The 18,580-nt window shown below is 37.7% G+C and overlaps 1 non-coding gene across 1 annotated transcript; it reads left to right on the top strand.

The window, feature by feature from the left end:
* The first annotated feature begins 10,844 nt into the window (after positions 1 to 10,844).
* Positions 10,845 to 10,948, top strand: LOC122290590. Its single transcript, XR_006236453.1, has one exon. It is a non-coding gene; the product is annotated as a small nucleolar RNA R71 (small nucleolar RNA).
* Positions 10,949 to 18,580: the final 7,632 nt, after the last annotated feature.

Here is an 18,580-nt window from a genome sequence, read left to right as displayed (position 1 = left end):
GCTCAATACTTAGAGAAGAGAGAATGAAAGCTTTGAATGAATGTTGTATGCTCTTGGTGTTGTAAATGTGAAGCTCTCAAATGATCTATTTATAGGCATATGAGACTTCATATTCAAATTTAAAAAGATTCACATGTCAAAGACAACATCATTCACTTTTTGAAAAAATTCAAATAAAAGGTTCTTCTATTTCTATTATCAAAGACAACATCAGTCATTTTTTCAAAAAAATCAAACCTAATCTTTTACTTTTGGTATATGACAAAATGAGCACACTTTACTTTTCAAATTTTTCAAACAAAATCATCTACCTTTTGTATAAGTCTAAAAAAGCATCAATTACTTTTAAAAATATTCAAATAAAACATGCACATGTGAAAGATGACAATCAATCATCTTTAATATTTTCAAAGTTCAACCCTTTAATCAAGGCATGCTGTTGCGTCTAAATTTTGACTCAAATTAATGAACCAAAAATTTAGTGCAGTTTTACCTGCAAGTATACAGGTGTTGTAATATCTTACAGGATCGAATCCACAGGGATTGACTTTTGTGATAAAGAAAATAAATTCAGACAATAAAACGAAATTACTAAAAGAAACGTGCAATCAAATGAAGATTGATAAAATAACTGAATCAAACTAAAATGATAAAATGAATTGATATGAAAAAGACTAAGGTTTCGAGGATCCGTTTAATAATTTATGATATTGTTTCCGATCGATTTACTTCAATTAAACTAGAATAATGATTCTGTTTAATTGGAAGATTTAACATTTACGATCAAGAAAAATAGTCGCTTATGATTGAGCGTGAACGATTGATGATTAAAACATTTACAAATCTATTTGAATACCATAGGGATTCTTCAAGCATTCACTGTATTCGGAAATCACAATGAATCAAGATGAATATATAGATAATCAAAATATCCAATAATAAAACCTTTCAATCGATCAAACTCACAAAATAAATTTTACGTTGATCCAAAAACAATTTCTAAATCATTAAACTTCACCTCTAACCTTAGTATGAAAATTTAGCCAACCATTTTCATCACAATTACTATAAAAATTAAGTAAACATTATCCATGATAATATTAAAATAAAACTCAAGCTAAAATGAAAACAACATAGATCATAAAACAGGAAATTGAATTAAAAAAAAAAAAAAAACTCCCCTAAAGACCAGTCCGTTTTGCAGCTCTTCTTCCGTCCAAGTCAGTCCGTTTGCTTCCCAGACGAAAAACCATCCAAACATATATAGTCCTTTACGTAAAAACTTTCTTTACGTAAAAGAAAAAAACTCCAGGTCTGCGTCTTCTCTCACCAGCCAGAACCCACGTCCTTCACGTCCAAACCAGCCTTGCAAGATGAAAAGAAATAGAATGCAGTATATCCAAACAGAAGGTTCCTCTGCAGTCGCCGAAAAATGGCCAGACGAAGTTCCCGCCGAAGCTCTGGTCCTTTCCCTTGTTGTTATTCTCCTTCAGTTCAACTCCTTCTGAAAAGAAACAAAACTCAATGCTCTGTTCCGATTTAGAGAAACAGAGTGGTGCGGGTTGGATGCACTGGAACGTGGTGGCCTCACGGGTGAGTAGTCCAATGTCTCCCTCCGTTTCAGTTCACGTCGTCTGCTGCAATCCGAAGCTCCACCAGAACTCCGTTGTCCGTAAACACCTGCAGCTCCTCTTCCAGCCCAGTCTAAAGCCAGCCAAAGAAAGACGCAAGAAAACTCCCTCTATTTTTCCGTCTGTATCTATGAAAAAAAATAAAAGCTCTCCCTCACGTAAAACCCTCCCCCGAAAGTCCTTCTTCCCTGCCACCTAGCTTTCCGAAAAATCCTCTCTCCGTAAACTCTCTCATTTCTCTTCTCTTTTTTCGTCAGCCCCTTGCACCTTCCTTTAATCGAGTAATAAATAGCCGAAGGTCCCCAAGAAGTCTACGTCTCTCGTTTCACCCCACGTACCAGAATTGTCAGCAATAAACAATTCAATGCACCTCCAACTCCAACGTGAAAATTCTGAATAAATCACCCAATCAGTCCACTTTAGCTGCACCAACCGACACACTTAATAAATCACTGCCAATCAAACTCCCCTCAACTCCTTTCGTTCACACTCCCTAAACGTAAAAGAGTAAGCAATATATATATAGCCGCCTCAAGTAGACGCCAGATGTGAAGATGTTTCCGTATACGTCAGACCGCTTTTCATAAATTCTAAAAATGTGCTTCTTTTTCTTCTGTCAATTCTGTTACGTTCTTTTTTTTCTTTGACAATGTACATGTCGCCATTTGATTTCAGCTCCCTTTTTAGACTTTAATATTGCACCACCAAAAATTCTCAAGCCTCCGTGATTTTCGTTCAACCATAATGTGATCTTGAATAATCAAAGGAAGAAAATAACCACCGATTCTTCATTTTGTATACTTTTCAGTTGTCCAAGTACATCGCTTCTTTCTTTTCATTCCTCTCAATTAATATGCACTTTTGATCAAAGTTCCAACCAGATTTCATTTGAATTTTATTTAAGCTGAAAATAAGAAGAAGAAAAATAACACTCAAAAATAAATTAAAAGAAAAATATATTATCAAAAATAGACTATATATGTGAGGAAATATTGTTCAATTAAATCATAGTTATAAAATTAAGCATAAACATAATATTAATCAATTAAAAATCACAACTCATATTTATGCTTATTAACTATTTTTTCATCTAAAACCAATAATAGTGTTATGAAGAATTTAAAATATATTGATTTTAAATAACTAAAATATGCAATATTTCAGCTCAATCACACCTCCCAACTAGTTTTTTGCTAATCCTTGAGCAAAATAGTGAAAATTAATTGAGATAAAAATTGCATAAAGCTCGAAATTCAAACAAAAACAATCAAACATAATTCTGAATTCTCACAAAAAATTGATTCGTGACTATTCAACACCAGGAGTTGTATCCACAAGGAAAGTCTCAACAATTGTTCACATAGAATTAGGGCAAATGTCTCAGAACTCGGATATGTGTGTGTGGCTAAACCTGTGTGTGTTCCTCACTAATAAGCATGATTTATCATAAGATTTTTCAACTTTAAGATTAATCATTATTGATTCTAACTACCTAAAAGCCTAAGGGACTAGCAGTTTTCACGCCAACTCTGTTTAATGGTTGAACATTCAACCCCCAAAGTTTTGGGTAACTATTTCTAGCCCTTTATTCAGGAAAAATTACATGATTTTTTCTTTCTTTCTTTCTTTCTTTTCTCTCTCTCTCTCTTTTTTTTTTAAGGCTCGGTAGTCCTGCAGTTTACTTTTCCTATTTAAATCAATGAACATTAATGAGGAACACTACAAGTGTAAGCATGTGCAAAATGTTCTTTCAAAACTTACCCTTCATTCTATACAAATCAAACTAATTCTCATTTTTGTAAATATCGCATCCCGGTGTTTCAAGTCACTCCTCAACAAAATATGATGCATCATAAGTCATGTTCTATGCTTAAGGTTGAAAATAAATCTTTACAAAATAATTCCACTCAACTACTCCACAAAGATACTCAAATTTTGCAAAAATGCCAGAAGTGTGTGTTAATCATTTATGTGATGACCCGCTTTTGAGTGCATTTTCGCGGAAATAATTGTTTTTATTTTAATTAATATATCAGTTATTTTATTTTAATTTATTTGCGTTTTAAAAATTGGGTTTTAATTTAATTTAATTTATTTGAGGTTGTGTTTTATTTCTTTAAGTTGTTTTGTGGTTTTAATCTTTTTGGCGGTTTGTTTCGTTTTCCCGGAGTGAGGATTGGACCTCATCTCTTTTCATATCTTTTTCCTTTTTTCTCTTTTTCCTTTTTTCTTTTTCCCTTCTTTTCCTTTTTTCCTTCTTTTTCTTTTTTTTTTTCTTTTTTTCTTTTCTCTCTTCTTCTCCCGCGTTCGGACCCCCCCCGTGCTCTCTCTCTCTCTCTCTCTCCTCCCTCTCCCTCACGCCGGCGTCACCTTCTCTCTACCCTACCGCCGCCGTCCGGCCACCGTTCGGCCTCCCACCGGTCCCATTCTCTTCCTCTCCCTCCGGTGCACCACCCCTCCAAAACCCACCCCCAACCGGCTGGCCGTTTGGCCGGAAAAGCTCCAAGAAGGGCGCACGGATTTTGCTCCGATCCGCCGCCGTCGCTCCACCTCCGGCCACCATTTCTTCACCACTTCATCACCGACTCCTTGCCGTCCTAACCCACCCATTTCCGGCCTCCAACGACCACCGGAACAGCTCCTACGAGCTTAGTTTCCGTTTTGGGTAATCCGGCCATTTCCGGCCATTCCGCCGCCACCCACGGCCGTTCATCACTTCCAATAGCTTCACAACCATCCCTAGACCATTCCCTATCAATCTCGTGTCCTAGTTTGTCCCCGTTCAAAAGTGGGTTTTTCAGACCCACGGCCACAGTGAATTTTCACTGTGACGTTGCTGTTTTTCCGCCGCTTGCAACGCCGCTTGTTTTCTAAAATTGCCATATAGCGCTGTAAGTATTTTCCAAACCTTATTTTCAGATTTAAATATATATCGCTCATTCAATTTATTTACTGTTGTTGGTTGTTGATTCCGGACTGAGTCCGAGGAGTTTCGGGAGTCGGATGGATGGAGGACGGAGTTGTCTGTTTAATTTATTTATGTTGGTTGGTTATTTTATTATGCATTGATATGGCATTTCATGGTGCATGCACGTGTGTTTTTGTTCATGTGTGAAAAGCCTGTGTATTGGCGTGAGTGGTTTTACGGGTGCGTGTGTATCACGAGCCCAAGCCGGGATGGGTTATTATCTCGGTGGAGCTCCTCTGGTCACTCGGGAGCGGGATAAACTGAGTGATATCCCTTGAGTTGTCGAGAGAGATGACGGGAGCGGGGCTAGGGGATGCTTGGCTACGAACGCGCCGGGCGCGGAACCGGGCATCGCCCTACTCACCGACTCCGTGGCCCTTCTCTGGCGAGGGCTAGAGGATGCTTGGCTACGCACGCGCGGGGCGCGGAACTGGCATCGCTCGTTAGGTGTCACATGCGTGGTGGTACTCTACGGTGTGACACTGGAGCCAGGGTGTGCGGATGACCCCTAGGGGAGGTCATGGTGCATACGGTTAAAATTGGATAATGGTTTATGAGGCCAAATGGGACTTTTGGCGTGGGCCGGATGGACTTCTGGCGAGATATTGGGCCAAATGGACTTTTGGCGGCCAAATGTGACTTTTGGCGTGTTTTTCAGAAAGGATATGCTTTTGGGCCAAATGGGTTTTTGGCGTGTGTGGAAAACTTGGGTTTTATGGGCTTTGTGCATTGGGCATGGTTCATACATCTTGTTTGAGTTTTATGTGTTTTTATCTGGTAGTGTTTGGGTTTTACTTACCTGCGGTACCATTCGTGATTCCGTAACTTTTGGTGCAGAGTTAGAAGACGAAGAGGAGGAGGCTGAGCCCGAGGATGCGGCTCCGCCGGGTTGCTGATGCTATCTTTTATATTTGTTTAAAACTGTATTTGTGTTTGTAATATTTTATTTATGTATGTTTTAAACAGCTTGTATTACGTTAAGAAAATTCTGGTACTTAGTTATGACTTTCGTTATCCGCTGCATGTTTCTCTGTACACATCTGTTGCCTTGCACACACTCGGCACCCGTCGATGGGATGGTGACCCGGGTTGTCACCATCCGGACGTCTCAATTTCCTCGTGTTCGGGCGTGGGGATTTGGGGGCGTCACAATTTATTTTTTTATTTATTATTTTTTTTATCTTTTTATTTTTTTATTTTTTTATTTATTATTTATTTATTTATTTTAGGTACTAATAAATTTTTCAACAGAAAACCCTTCCCTCAACTAAATGTGACATTGTCCTCAATGTTCAGCAATTGAATGTTCGATGATGTATGCTATACAGGTATGAATTGGAGCAAGATAAACATTGTAGAACATATATTGAGACGAAAATGATTAAACAGAGAGGAAAGAATTCACCTCTGTCAACGTTAAAAACACAAAAAGCAAAAGAAAGAAAAACAAAACAAACAAATATGGTATATACAATGAGAAATCAGAAATTAATTTTGATAAGTAGGATCCTCCAGAGTAGTGGACTCAACCTCTAGAGTAAAATCATCCAAAAATGGTTTCAACCTTTGTCCATTAATTTTAAAAACATTACCATTATCTAGATTTTCTATCTCAATGGCCCCAAAAGGATAAACAGTTTTTACAACAAATGGGCCGATCCATCGGGATCGAAGCTTGCCATGAAATAAATGGAGCCTTGAATTATACAACAAAACTTTTTGGGAAGGCTCAAAAGATTTTCAAAAAATATTTTTGTTATGAAAAATTTTCATTCTCTCATTGGCAATGCGAGAATTTTCGTAAGCTTCATTCCTGATTTCCTTTAACTCATTAAGCTGAAACTTACGAAGAGAGCAAGCTTTATCCACATCAAAATTAAATCGCTTGATTGCCCAATAAGCTTTGTGTTCCAATTCCACAGGTAAGTGGCATGCCTTTCCAAAAATGAGTCGATATGGGGACATACTAATCGGGGTTTTAAAAGCAGTACGGTATGCCCAAAGTGCGTCGGTTAGTCGTAAAGACCAATCTTTGCGGCTTGGGTTAAACGTCTTTTCTAAAAAAATTTTGATCTCCCGATTAGATACCTCAACTTGGCCACTTATTTGTGGATGATAAGGGGTAGCAACCTTATGAGTAATACCATATTTTCGCATTAAGACCTCGAAAGGCTTATTACAAAAATATTTACCCCCATCACTGATAATGGCTCGAGGTGTTCCAAATCTTGATAAAATATTTTCTTTCAAAAATTTCAGTACCACTTTGTGATCATTATTTTTGCATGGAACAGCTTCAATCCATTTGGACACATAATCCACAGCTACCAAAATGTAGAGATTGCCAAAAGAAACTGGGAAGGGTCCCATGAAGTCGATGCCCCAATAATCAAATATTTCAACAACCAAAATTGGATTTAATGGCATCATACTCCGGCAGGTAATACCTCCCAACTTTTAACAACGCTCACAAGTTTTACAAAATTCATAGGTGTCCTTGAAAATGGTAGGCCAATAGAAACCACATTGCAAAATTTTAAAAGCAGTTTTCTTTCCAGAAAAATGGCCACCACATGCCCCAGAGTGACAAAAAGATATCACACTTTGAAATTCGTTATTGGGAACACATCGTCTAATTATCTAATCTGGGCAATACTTGAACAGATATGGATCATCCCAAAAGAATTTTCTTACCTCCACAAAATGTGAGGAATTTGTGAGGAATTTCACCTGTAGCAAGAAAATTAGCAATGTCAACGTACCATGGCACTTAAGATATACCAAAAAGTTGCTCATCTGGAAATGTGTCTTTAATAGGAACTGTCTCTATGGAATCTGAAAGAACAAGTCTAGACAGATGATCAGCAACAACATTCTCAACTCATTTTTTATCTTTGATTATCAGATCAAATTCTTGCAGCAAAAGGATCCATTTAAGCAACCTGGGCTTTACATCTTTTTTCGCTAAAAGGTACTTTAACGCAGCATGATCAGTAAAGATGACAATTTGAGATCCGATCAAATAAGAGCGAAATTTGTCAAGTGCAAAAATTACTGCAAGTAGCTCTTTTTCAGTTGTTGAATAATTCATTTGAGTACTGTTTAAAGTTCTACTTGCATAATAAATAACACAAGACTTTTTGTCCTTACGTTGACCCAACATAGCTCCAACAGCATAATCACTAGCATCACACATAATCTCAAATAGTAAATTCCAATCAGGTGATCGCATAATTGGGGCTGAGATCAACATACTTTTTAGCTTTGTAAAAGCTAACTCACAATCATCAGTCCACACAAAAGAATTTTCCTTTGACAATAAATTGCACAAAGGTCTAGAAATTGTGCTGAAGCCTTTGATGAACCTCCTGTAAAAACCTGCATGACCTAGAAAAGATCTGATATCCCTGATGTTCTTTGGGATGGGCAATTTAGAAATTAATTCAATTTTGGCCTTGTCCACTTCAAAACCTTGAGAAGAAACAATGTGACCAAGAACAATCCCTTGAGTGACCATAAAATAACACTTCTCCCAGTTTAAAATCAAATTCTTTTCTTTGCATCTAATCAACACTCTTTCCAAATGAGTCAAATATTCATCAAATGAATCACCAAAAATAGAAAAATCATCCATGAATATTTTAACGAAACGCTCTACAATGTCACTGAATATACTCATCATGCATCGTTGAAATGTAGCAGGAGCATTACAGAGTCCGAATGGCATCCTTCGATATGCAAAGGTACCAAATGGACATGTAAAAGTGGTCTTTTCTTTATCTTCAGGAGCAATCTTAATTTGGTTATATCCAGAATAACCATCTAGGAAGCAATAGAATTTATGGCCCGCTACACGTTCAATGATTTGATCCATGAATGGTAGGGGAAAATGATCCTTTCTGGTGACAGAATTCAGTTTTCTGTAGTCAATGCACACACGCCAACCAGTAGTAACTCTAGTTGGGATCAATTCATTATCAGCATTCTTAACTACAGTCACACCAGATTTCTTGGGTACCACCTGCATGGGACTAACCCATTTGCTGTCAGAAATAGGGTAAATGATCCCTACATCCAGAAGTTTTAACACCTATGCTCTGACAACCTCTTTCGTGTTGGGGTTCAGTCTACGTTGCATTTCTCTAGAGGGTTTAGAATTGACCTCTAGATAAATCTTGTGGGTACAAATCAAAGGACTAATACCTTTGATATCAGCTATGGTCCATCCTATTGCTTCTTTGTGTTCAATGAGAACACCAATCAATTTGCTTTCCTGAATTTCATCCAATTTTAATGAAATGACCACTGGTAGTGTCTCTGCTTGACCTAAAAATACATATTTGAGATCAGCAGGTAGAGGTTTCAAGTCGAGTTTTGGTGTTTGCACACTTGAGAGGAGAGACACGACATCATGAGGCGGTAATTCCTCAAAACGTGTTCTCCATTTATCAGTGTCCATTATAGGAGTAGATTCTAGCAAAAAATTCATAGATGCAAGTACAGAATCATCATCAAAATTTGCACCATGAACTAAACAAGCCTCAAGTGGGTCAGAAAAACTTGACAAATCAAATTTATTTTGAACAAGAGTTTGGATCAGATTTACTTCATGCACATCATCATCATCACCAGGTTGTTTACAAATATTGAAAATATTCAACTCCAAAGTCATGTTGCCAAAAGATATTATCATCACACCACTCCTACAATTTATTAAAGCATTTGAGGTCGCAAGGAACGGCCTACCCAAAATTATAGGAATTTGAGTGCAAATATCAAAGACAGGTTTTGTGTCCAAAACATTGAAATCCACTGGGAAATAAGATTTGTCTACTTGAACTAGCACATCCTCAACTATCGCTCTCGGTATTTTAATTGAACGGTCAGCAAGTTGGAGTGTTACCTTGGTGGGTTTAAGTTCACCAAGACCCAACTGCTTATATACCGAGTAGGGTAGGAGGTTAACACTAGCTCCGAGGTCAAGTAAAGCTTTTTCAATTTTAAAATTTCCAATCACGCAGGAAATTATTGGACAACCCAGGTCTTTGTACTTAGGAAGAGAATTGTTCTGGAGGATGGCGCTTACCTGCTCAGTGAGAAAAGCCTTTTTCTGCACCTTCATCGTACGCTTCACTGTGCATAAATCTTTCAAAAACTTAACATACGATGGAATTTGTTTGATTGCATCCAACAAAGGAATGTTGATTTTTACCTGTTTGAAAATTTCAAGAATATCAGCATTTTGAACCAACTTGTGAGAATGTTGCAATCTTTGGGGAAATGGAGCAAGTATTGGGGCTTTCACAGGCACATCCAATTCAACCTTCTCAAGTTCACCATCACTCTTGGAATTTAAAGAGTTGTTGGTCTCATCAACTTTCATTATTGAAATACTCTTATCAATTATTTTTTCACTGCGTAAAGTGGTGATGGACTTGGAATGTTCAAATTTTGAATCAGAGATATTTGAATTTCTTACCTCAAATTTACCTTTGGGTTTCGGCTGAGGTTGAGCAGGAAACTTACCCTTCTCTTGAGCATGCAATGCAGAGGTCAAGTCGCTAATAGAACTTCTCATCTTAGTAATGGCCTGCATTGTCTGAGTGTTGATATTTGCTTGTCCCTGCATAAAAGCCTGTAATGTTTCCTCAAGGGTTTTCTTATGTGGAGGCACATAAGGACTAGAAGAAGATGGCCCTTAAGGATTTTGATTTGAATTGGACTCATTCCTTCAACTAAAATTGGGGTGATTTTTCCATCCAAGATTATATGTTTCCGAATAAGGAGAAGAAAATGGTCTCCTATAGGAATTCATGACATTTGCTTGTTCGTGCAACACCTCTTTAAAAGTAGGGATTGTTGGACAATCCTAAGTTAGGTGTCTACTAATCTCACAAATGCCACAATTTTCTTCTTCTTTTTCACTGGCCTTAATCGGATTTACCTTCCTAACCTCCATGGCTTCGACTTTTCTTGTCAGACTTGCTATCCTAGCATTCACATCATCATTTCCTTTAAGAACATACATACCTTCTTGAGACATGGCACCGAGTTTGAGCTTATTTGAACGATCAGAACGATCTTTGTTATCCCAAGATTGGGCATTTTCAGCTAACTGGTCAAAATAGTCCCAAGCGTCATCAGGATCTTTATTTAAAAAATCACCGTTACACATCATTTCTACAAACTGACGCATTTGAGATGTTAAACCTTCATAGAAGAAACTAATGGTGCGCCAAGTCTCATAGCCATGATGTGGGCAAATTAGCAACAATTCTTTAAAACGTTCCCAACACTGAAAAAATGTTTCATTTTCCTTTTGAGAAAAATTCATAATATTTCTGCGAAGAGTGTTGGTCCTATGAGTAGGAAAAAACTTTTTTAGAAATTCTCTTTACATTTCTTGCCATGTGCCAATAGATCTTGGTCTCAAGGAGTTCAACCAATTTTTAGCTTTTTCTTTCAAAGAGAATGGAAACAACTTTAATCTAACAACGTCATCATTGATAGTTTGGTTTTGTAAAGTTGCACAAACTTCTTCAAATTCTTTTAGATGCAAATAAGGACTTTCTGAATCCAAGCCATGAAACTTGGGAAGTAATTGGATTACTCCCGGTTTTAAATCAAAATTTTCCATATTCGTAGGAAAAATCATGCAAGATGGAGTACTTGTCCTTGTAGGCTGCAAATATTCGCGCAAAGTTCTCATTGGCGGATTATTTTGTGCCTCTTCATTTTCTTGTTCGTCATGAACACTACAATTGTCAGCCATGGTATTAGAATGAGAATTTTTAGAATCACCTGACAAAGTATCAACCAATTCTTTTAAAACAATTTCCTCTCTTCTCAATCTACCCGTTTGATCACGTTGCCACGAGATCATTCATCATAGAGGATCGAGCACATTCAAAAAGTAAAAACAAAATACAAACAAGCAAGAAAGTAAAAGAAAAATTTTGGAATGAGATTACCAAATGGTATGAATATGGAAGCAATGTTACATGCTCTGTTTTCCGTAAAAAATCGTACCTGCAAGTAGAATATGAAAAACAATTAGCAAAAGATTACTAAAAATTTTTTTTTTCTTTTCTAAAAAAAAACAATTATCACACGTTGCAATCCCCGGCAACGGTGCCAAAAACTTGTTGCGCCTAAACTTTGACTCAAATTAATGAACCAAAAATTTAGTGCAGTTTTACCTGCAAGTATACAGGTGTTGTAGTATCTTACAGGATCAAATCCACAGGGATTGACTTTTGTGATAAAGAAAATAAATTCAGACAATGAAACGAAATTACTAAAAGAAATATGCAATCAAATGAAGATTGATAAAATAACTGAATCAAACTAAAATGATAAAATGAATTGATATGAAAAAGACTAAGGTTTCAAGGATCCGTTTAATAATTTATGATATTGTTTCCGATCGATTTACTTCAATTAAACTAGAATAATGATTCTGTTTAATTGGAAGATTTAACATTTAAGATCAAGAAAAATAGTCGCTTATGATTGAGCGTGAACGATTGATGATTAAAACATTTACAAATCTATTTGAATACCACAGGGATTCCTCAAGCATTCACTGTATTCGGAAATCACAATGAATCAAGATGAATATATAGATAATCAAAATATCCAATAATAAAACTATTCAATCGATCAAACTCACAAAATAAATTTTACGTTGATCCGAAAACAATTTCTAAATCATTAAACTTCACCTCTAACCTTAGTATAAAAATTTAGCCAACCATTTTCATCACAAGTACTATAAAAATTAAGTAAACATTATCTATGATAATTTTAAAATAAAACTCAAGCTAAAATGAAAACAACTTAGGTCATAAAACAGGAAATTGAATTAAAAAAAAAAAAACTCCCCTAAAGACCAGTCCGTTTTGCAGCTCTTCTTCCGTCCAAGTCAGTCCATTTGCTTCCCAGACGAAAAACCATCCAAACATATATAGTCCTTTACGTAAAAGAAAAAAACTCCAGGTCTGCGTCTCCTCTCACCAGCCAGAACCCACGTCCTTCACGTCCAAACTAGCCTTGTAAGATGAAAAGAAATAGAATGCAGTATATCCAAACAGAAGGTTCCTCCGCAGTCGCCGAAAAATGGCCAGACGAAGTTCCCGCCGAAGCTCTGGTCCTTTCCCTTGTTGTTATTTTCCTTCAATTCAACTGCTTCTGAAAAGAAACAAAACTCAATGCTCTGTTCTGATTTAGAGAAACAGAGTGGTGCGGGTTGGATGCACTGGAACGTGGTGGCCTCATGGGTGAGTAGTCCAACGTCTCCCTCCATTTCAGTTCACGTCGTCTGCTGCAATCCGAAGCTCCACCAGAACTCCCTTGTCCGTAAACACCTGCAGCTCCTCTTCCAGCCCAGTTTGAAGCCAGCCAAAGAAAGATGCAAGAAAACTCCCTCTGTTTTTTTGTCTGTATCTCTGGAAAAAATAAAAGCTCTCCCTCACGTAAAACCCTCCTCCGAAAGTCCTTCTTCCCTGCCACCTAGCTTTCCCAAAAATCCTCTCTCCGTAAACTCTCTCCTTTCTCTTCTCTTTTTTCGTCAGCCCCTTGCACCTTCCTTTAATCGAGTAATAAATAGCCGAAGGTCCCCAAGAAGTCTACGTCTCTCGTTTCACCCCACGTACCAGAATAATCAGCAATAAACAATTCAATGCACCTCCAGCTCCAACGTGAAAATCTCGAATAAATCACCCAATCAGTCCACTTTAGCTGCCCCAACCGACACACTTAATAAATCACTACCAATCAGACTCCCCTCAACTCCTTTCGTTCACACTCCCTAAACGTAAAAGAGTAAGCAATATATATATAGCCGCCTCAAGTAGACGCCAGATGTGAAGATGTTTCCGTATACGTCAGACCGCTTTTCATAAATTCTGAAAATGTGCTTCTTTTTCTTCCGTCAATTCTGTTACGTTCTTTTTTTTCTTTGTCAATGTACATGTCTCCATTTGATTTCAGCTCCCTTTTTAGACTTTAATGTTGCACTACCAAAAATGTGATCTTGAATAATCAAAGGAAGAAAATAACCACCGATTCTTCATTTTGTATACTTTTCAGTTGTCCAAGTACATCGCTTCTTTCTTTTCATTCCTCTCAATTAATATGCACTTTTAATCAAAAGTTCCAACCAGATTTCATTTGAATTTTATTTAAGCTGAAAATAAGAAGAAGAAAAATAACACTCAAAAATAAATTAAAAGAAAAATATATTATCAAAAATAGACTATATATATTAGGAAATATTGTCCAATTAAATCATAGTTATAAAATTAAGCATAAACATAATATTAATCAATTAAAAATCATAACTCATATTTATACTTATTAACTATTTTTTCATCTAAAACCAATAATAGTGTTATGAAGAATTTAAAATATATTGGTTTTAAATAGCTAAAACATGCAATATTTCAGCTCAATCACATGCACATGTAAAAGATGACAATCAATTATCTTTCAAAATTTTCAAATTTAATTTTCAAAAATATTCATGCACATGTGGAAAATGTATTTTAATGCTTTATGATTAAATATTAATTTTGAACATTAATCCTAATTTCGAATTTTAAGAGATTTACAACATTACTCTATGACTTTAATGTGAACTTGTTTCCTTCTTGCTCATGCTTGGTTCTTTGATGTGCTTGATTCCATTGTGTGAACAACTTAAGCTTGAAACTCATTTATTCTTTGAATTCATTTGTTATCATCAAAATCCATGTGTAGATTTATAATCACATGAAACTTGAAACCTTGGGTTCAACATATTGCTTATTGTTTATTTTAATTTAATTATTTATTTTCCAATGGACCTATTGGGGGTTTCCAAGTTGTAATCCTTATAAATAAGACCCTTAGTTTTTACATTGACATCTTTTGGCAAATTCCCTAAAGAATGATTATTTTATTTAGGAGATCAACAATCAGTGCTAGGCACTTGAGCATTTTTGGATGCAATTCGTGAATCCCAAAGAGAGGATCACACATTGCAATTCGTGAATATGTGTGATTCATTTATCTTGATCTTACAACTTGATGCAATTAGTGAATCCAAGTTGTTATTATCCTTATTTTTATCAAGTTATCAATTCATGAGGTTTATTTCAATTATTGTGCAATCCATAAATCATTAGTTGATTTGTTACCTTTTGTTCATTCAAGTTCTTAAGTATTTTACTTTGTTCTTGAGTGTTCATCTTTTTGTTCTTGGTGTTCATTCTTTCATTTGCCTCATTTGATCTATCCAAACACTTAGTGCCGCCTACTATAGTGTTTGCCTTAGCCCCCATTCCATACATAGCCTTGCCGCCCCTTCCATAAAATCCTAGCCAAATCATCACTTACCATACACGACATTACCATCTTTATCATTCTTTTATCCCAATTTGCCCTAGCTGAGAAACCCCTAATTCTCCACAAGGAAATTCTTTCCTTTTAGGAGTCTTGACATCTTTCAATTCAAATCCCTTAATTTAAGGAATTGATAATCCTTTTCAATTTCTTAAATCCCTCATCCCTTAATGTAAGGAATTAATAATCCTCTTCAATTCCTTAAATCCCACATCCCTTAAATCTCTCAAGTCAACATTGACTTTCCAAACTAGCCCCACCAATTCCTCAAGGATTCTTACTACTTAGGAATTTTTCCAAAACCCTAGCCTCCATCCATCTTGGCGCCAACCCTAATCCCCCTTGGTAATTTCGGCAACCCTAGTTGCCTCATACTTGAAATCCTAGCCTCACTATCTCTCATCAACTCTAGTCCAATCAACTTGGCACCACACTCAAGGAACAAGCCCTAGTGGTCCATAGTGAATTGCAAGCCCTAAACACTTAGCCTATCCAATTCCACCATCATTCTATCTCCCAAACACCTACCCTTTGTTGAAGGCCAAGCAAGTTGGCAAGATCACTCGGTCACCAACATCACCAAGGCGAGCTTGTGGACTTAATGTTTAGGGACAAGACCAGAGTCCCTGATAGTTGCGCCATGCTCGCCGCAGCTATAAACATGGGGCTCACAGTCACTCTGCTCGAGCCCCTTGCCACAACCTATGGCTACCACATGGCCCGTCGATAGTTTCTGTCTCAGTATGAACTTTCCCCATCGTTGCGGGATGTGAATGTCATGCGCTACAGGAGTGTCAGAACCTCATACTTTGTGGCTCACGGCCAACCCACCAACCATGCCATGACAAGCCTTGATGGGCTCATGACTGATGCCCTGACATTGCCACAACCATGCCTTGACACACACGAGGCGCCCCAGCAAGGTTAGTGACCGTGTGCAGCCTAGTGCACGGCTAAGCATGCGCACACCCCTGCGCCACATGCCAGGTCCACGCCCAGGCCCTTACTTGGGCCATGCCGCACAGCACATGGACCATGTCAACGCCTAGGCTCCTGCTTAGGCCATGCAGTGCCATCAGTAGCAATCACAGCCAGTGTTTTAAATACTGTACCGTATCGACCACTGATCCAGTATAAGTATTTTACCTGTTTCGTATTGGTCCAAATACCGGCTGTACTGACCAATATTTCGGCCTGTACCAGCCTACATACCTGCCCGTACCAGTCGGGATTTCGGCCTTCACTTTCTTTTTCTTTTTCTTTTTTTTTTTTTTCATTTTTTCAAATTACAAGATCATTTTTTACCACCAATTCAGATTAGGCTATTTATAATTTATATATATAGATGTATTTATGTATAATTTATTCATATATAGACTATTATTTTGAAATATAATTTATATATATATAAATTATTCATATATCGACTATCCTGAAACGATACACGAAATGGTACCGGTACTGAAATATTTCGTTCTAGTGCCTTCATCGGTACAGCATCCGGTATGATATTCAAAACATTGATCACAGCAGCATGCCCCTGGCCAGGCCCCTGCTTGGGTCATGCTAGGCCAGCACCAACAGCAGCAAGCCAACACCTAGGCCAGCAGCTTGGGCAGTGCCATGCCAGCACTAGTCCAGCCGTGGGCCAACCTAGGCCACCATGGGCCAAGCCATGCCAAGAGCCACATGGGACTCATCCAAGGGCTTGTTTGTATTGGATCACTCTAGAGTTTCCTTTTATGTTTTCACTATAAATAAGACAGTCAGCTATTTCATTTGTATCTTTTAACATTTTTTCCTTTGTGGAACGGTTTGGTTCGTTCTTGTAAACACTTTCGGTGCTTGTGCACTTGAGCTCTTTTGGGTGCAATTCATGAATCTTAATGAGAGAATTAACACCTTGCAATTAATGAATAGGTGTTGTCCATTTATCTATCTTTATTTCATCATTTTACAATTCGTAAATAGGTGTTGATTCATTTTATCAATCTCTTGTTTATTTTCCATTCAATCTTCATATCTTCAATTTATCAATCTTTTGCATATTTCCATTCTCTAGTCAAAAATTCAAAAATACTTTTATGTTCTTATATTTTCTAGTTTGTTCATATATTTTCTTGCATTTTCTCGCATATCAAACATATCCTAAACCTCCATCTTTCCAATGCCATATTCCCATAATTTTCACTTTCCAAAATAAGCCTTTCTCCATCCACTTTAACCCTAGCCGAAATTCCAATCTCCCAATCATAAATCACGCCCAACACATTTCCACATCCATAGATCTATAATTCTCACATGTCATAGCCTAGATCTATAATTTTACATCTATTCCATACACATTTCATACACTTTCTCACTTAGCAAACACATATTTAGCCTTCATAAGACCAAAGTCCATATCGTATCACTTCTATAAAGCCATAGAACCCTAGATCTAGCCTAAATCTAGCTCTCCAACAAGCCTTCCTTCATCCAACTAAACCCTAGCCGCCTCTCAAGAGTCCCACTCAACAATTTCCTTAATTTTAGGAAAGTTGACTCATCTCAATCACATCCCTTGATATCCTAGGAATTCCCATCTCATCTTCTAAATCCAGTCCCTAAAATCTCTCCATCATTCAAATCACTTGATCCATCAAATCACCCGATCCCTAGGATCACTCATTCCCTAAGATTACTCAAGTCAACCAATGATCCCCATCCTCTTACCATATCCAAATCCTACCTTCCTCATTTTATCTTAGTCAATCTCTAAAGTCAAGGAGCAACCCTAAACTCTTTCAAACACCATCCAAACCCTAGTAACCCATCTTACACTCCAACCCCAATCCATCACTTCCCAAATTCGTAATTCTCCTTAGCCACTACACAAAACCCTAGCTACACTTCACCATACCAACCCTAAGTATCATCCAAATGGCGTTAACATTAAGGGCAACCATCAAGTCATTCCACATTGCATCAAACACACCAAATCATCACTTAGGTTACCCTACAACATCATCATCATCATCACTTTCATCACTCAAATACTAAACCTTTATCAACCAAGAGACCCTCCATTTCCATGCAAATTCAAGGCTAAGCAAGTTGACTAGGCACAATAAGTCATCACCACAACAAGGCAAGCTCATGGGCCTAACCGAGGTCCCTAACAAGGAGGCAGTAGGCGCTCTACGTCGTGTACCTGGGCCCCCCTTTCATGGCACCCACATGCTAGTGAGGTCACCACCAAGCACCAACTAACACGTAGATGGTTTATGTTGCCGGTGGCATGTTCCACGGACCAAGCATCTTATTCATCAATCAATGGGCAACCACCCCTTGGCCTGAGGTCTTACTCGGTCACCCACCAAGTGGTGGGCAAACACCTTATCTGCTCGGGAAAGGCCCATTGCTCGGGAGCCACCTATTTGGGAGTCGCCTGCTTGGGAAACTCTGCACGGGTTCTCCATTGCTTGGGACTGACCTTACTTGCTCAGGAAACTCTACACAGGTTCTCACCTACTCAGACTCACCTCACCTGCACAAGAAAGTCTCCTCTACTTGGGAAGGCCTCATCTGCTCGTGAGTCATATGTTCGAGAGTTACC

This window comes from Carya illinoinensis, chromosome 12, assembly GCF_018687715.1.
Source record: "Carya illinoinensis cultivar Pawnee chromosome 12, C.illinoinensisPawnee_v1, whole genome shotgun sequence".
NCBI lineage: Eukaryota > Viridiplantae > Streptophyta > Magnoliopsida > Fagales > Juglandaceae > Carya > Carya illinoinensis.
Note: the sequence above shows the minus strand (reverse complement) of the source record. Positions and strands in the feature narration are given on the sequence as shown.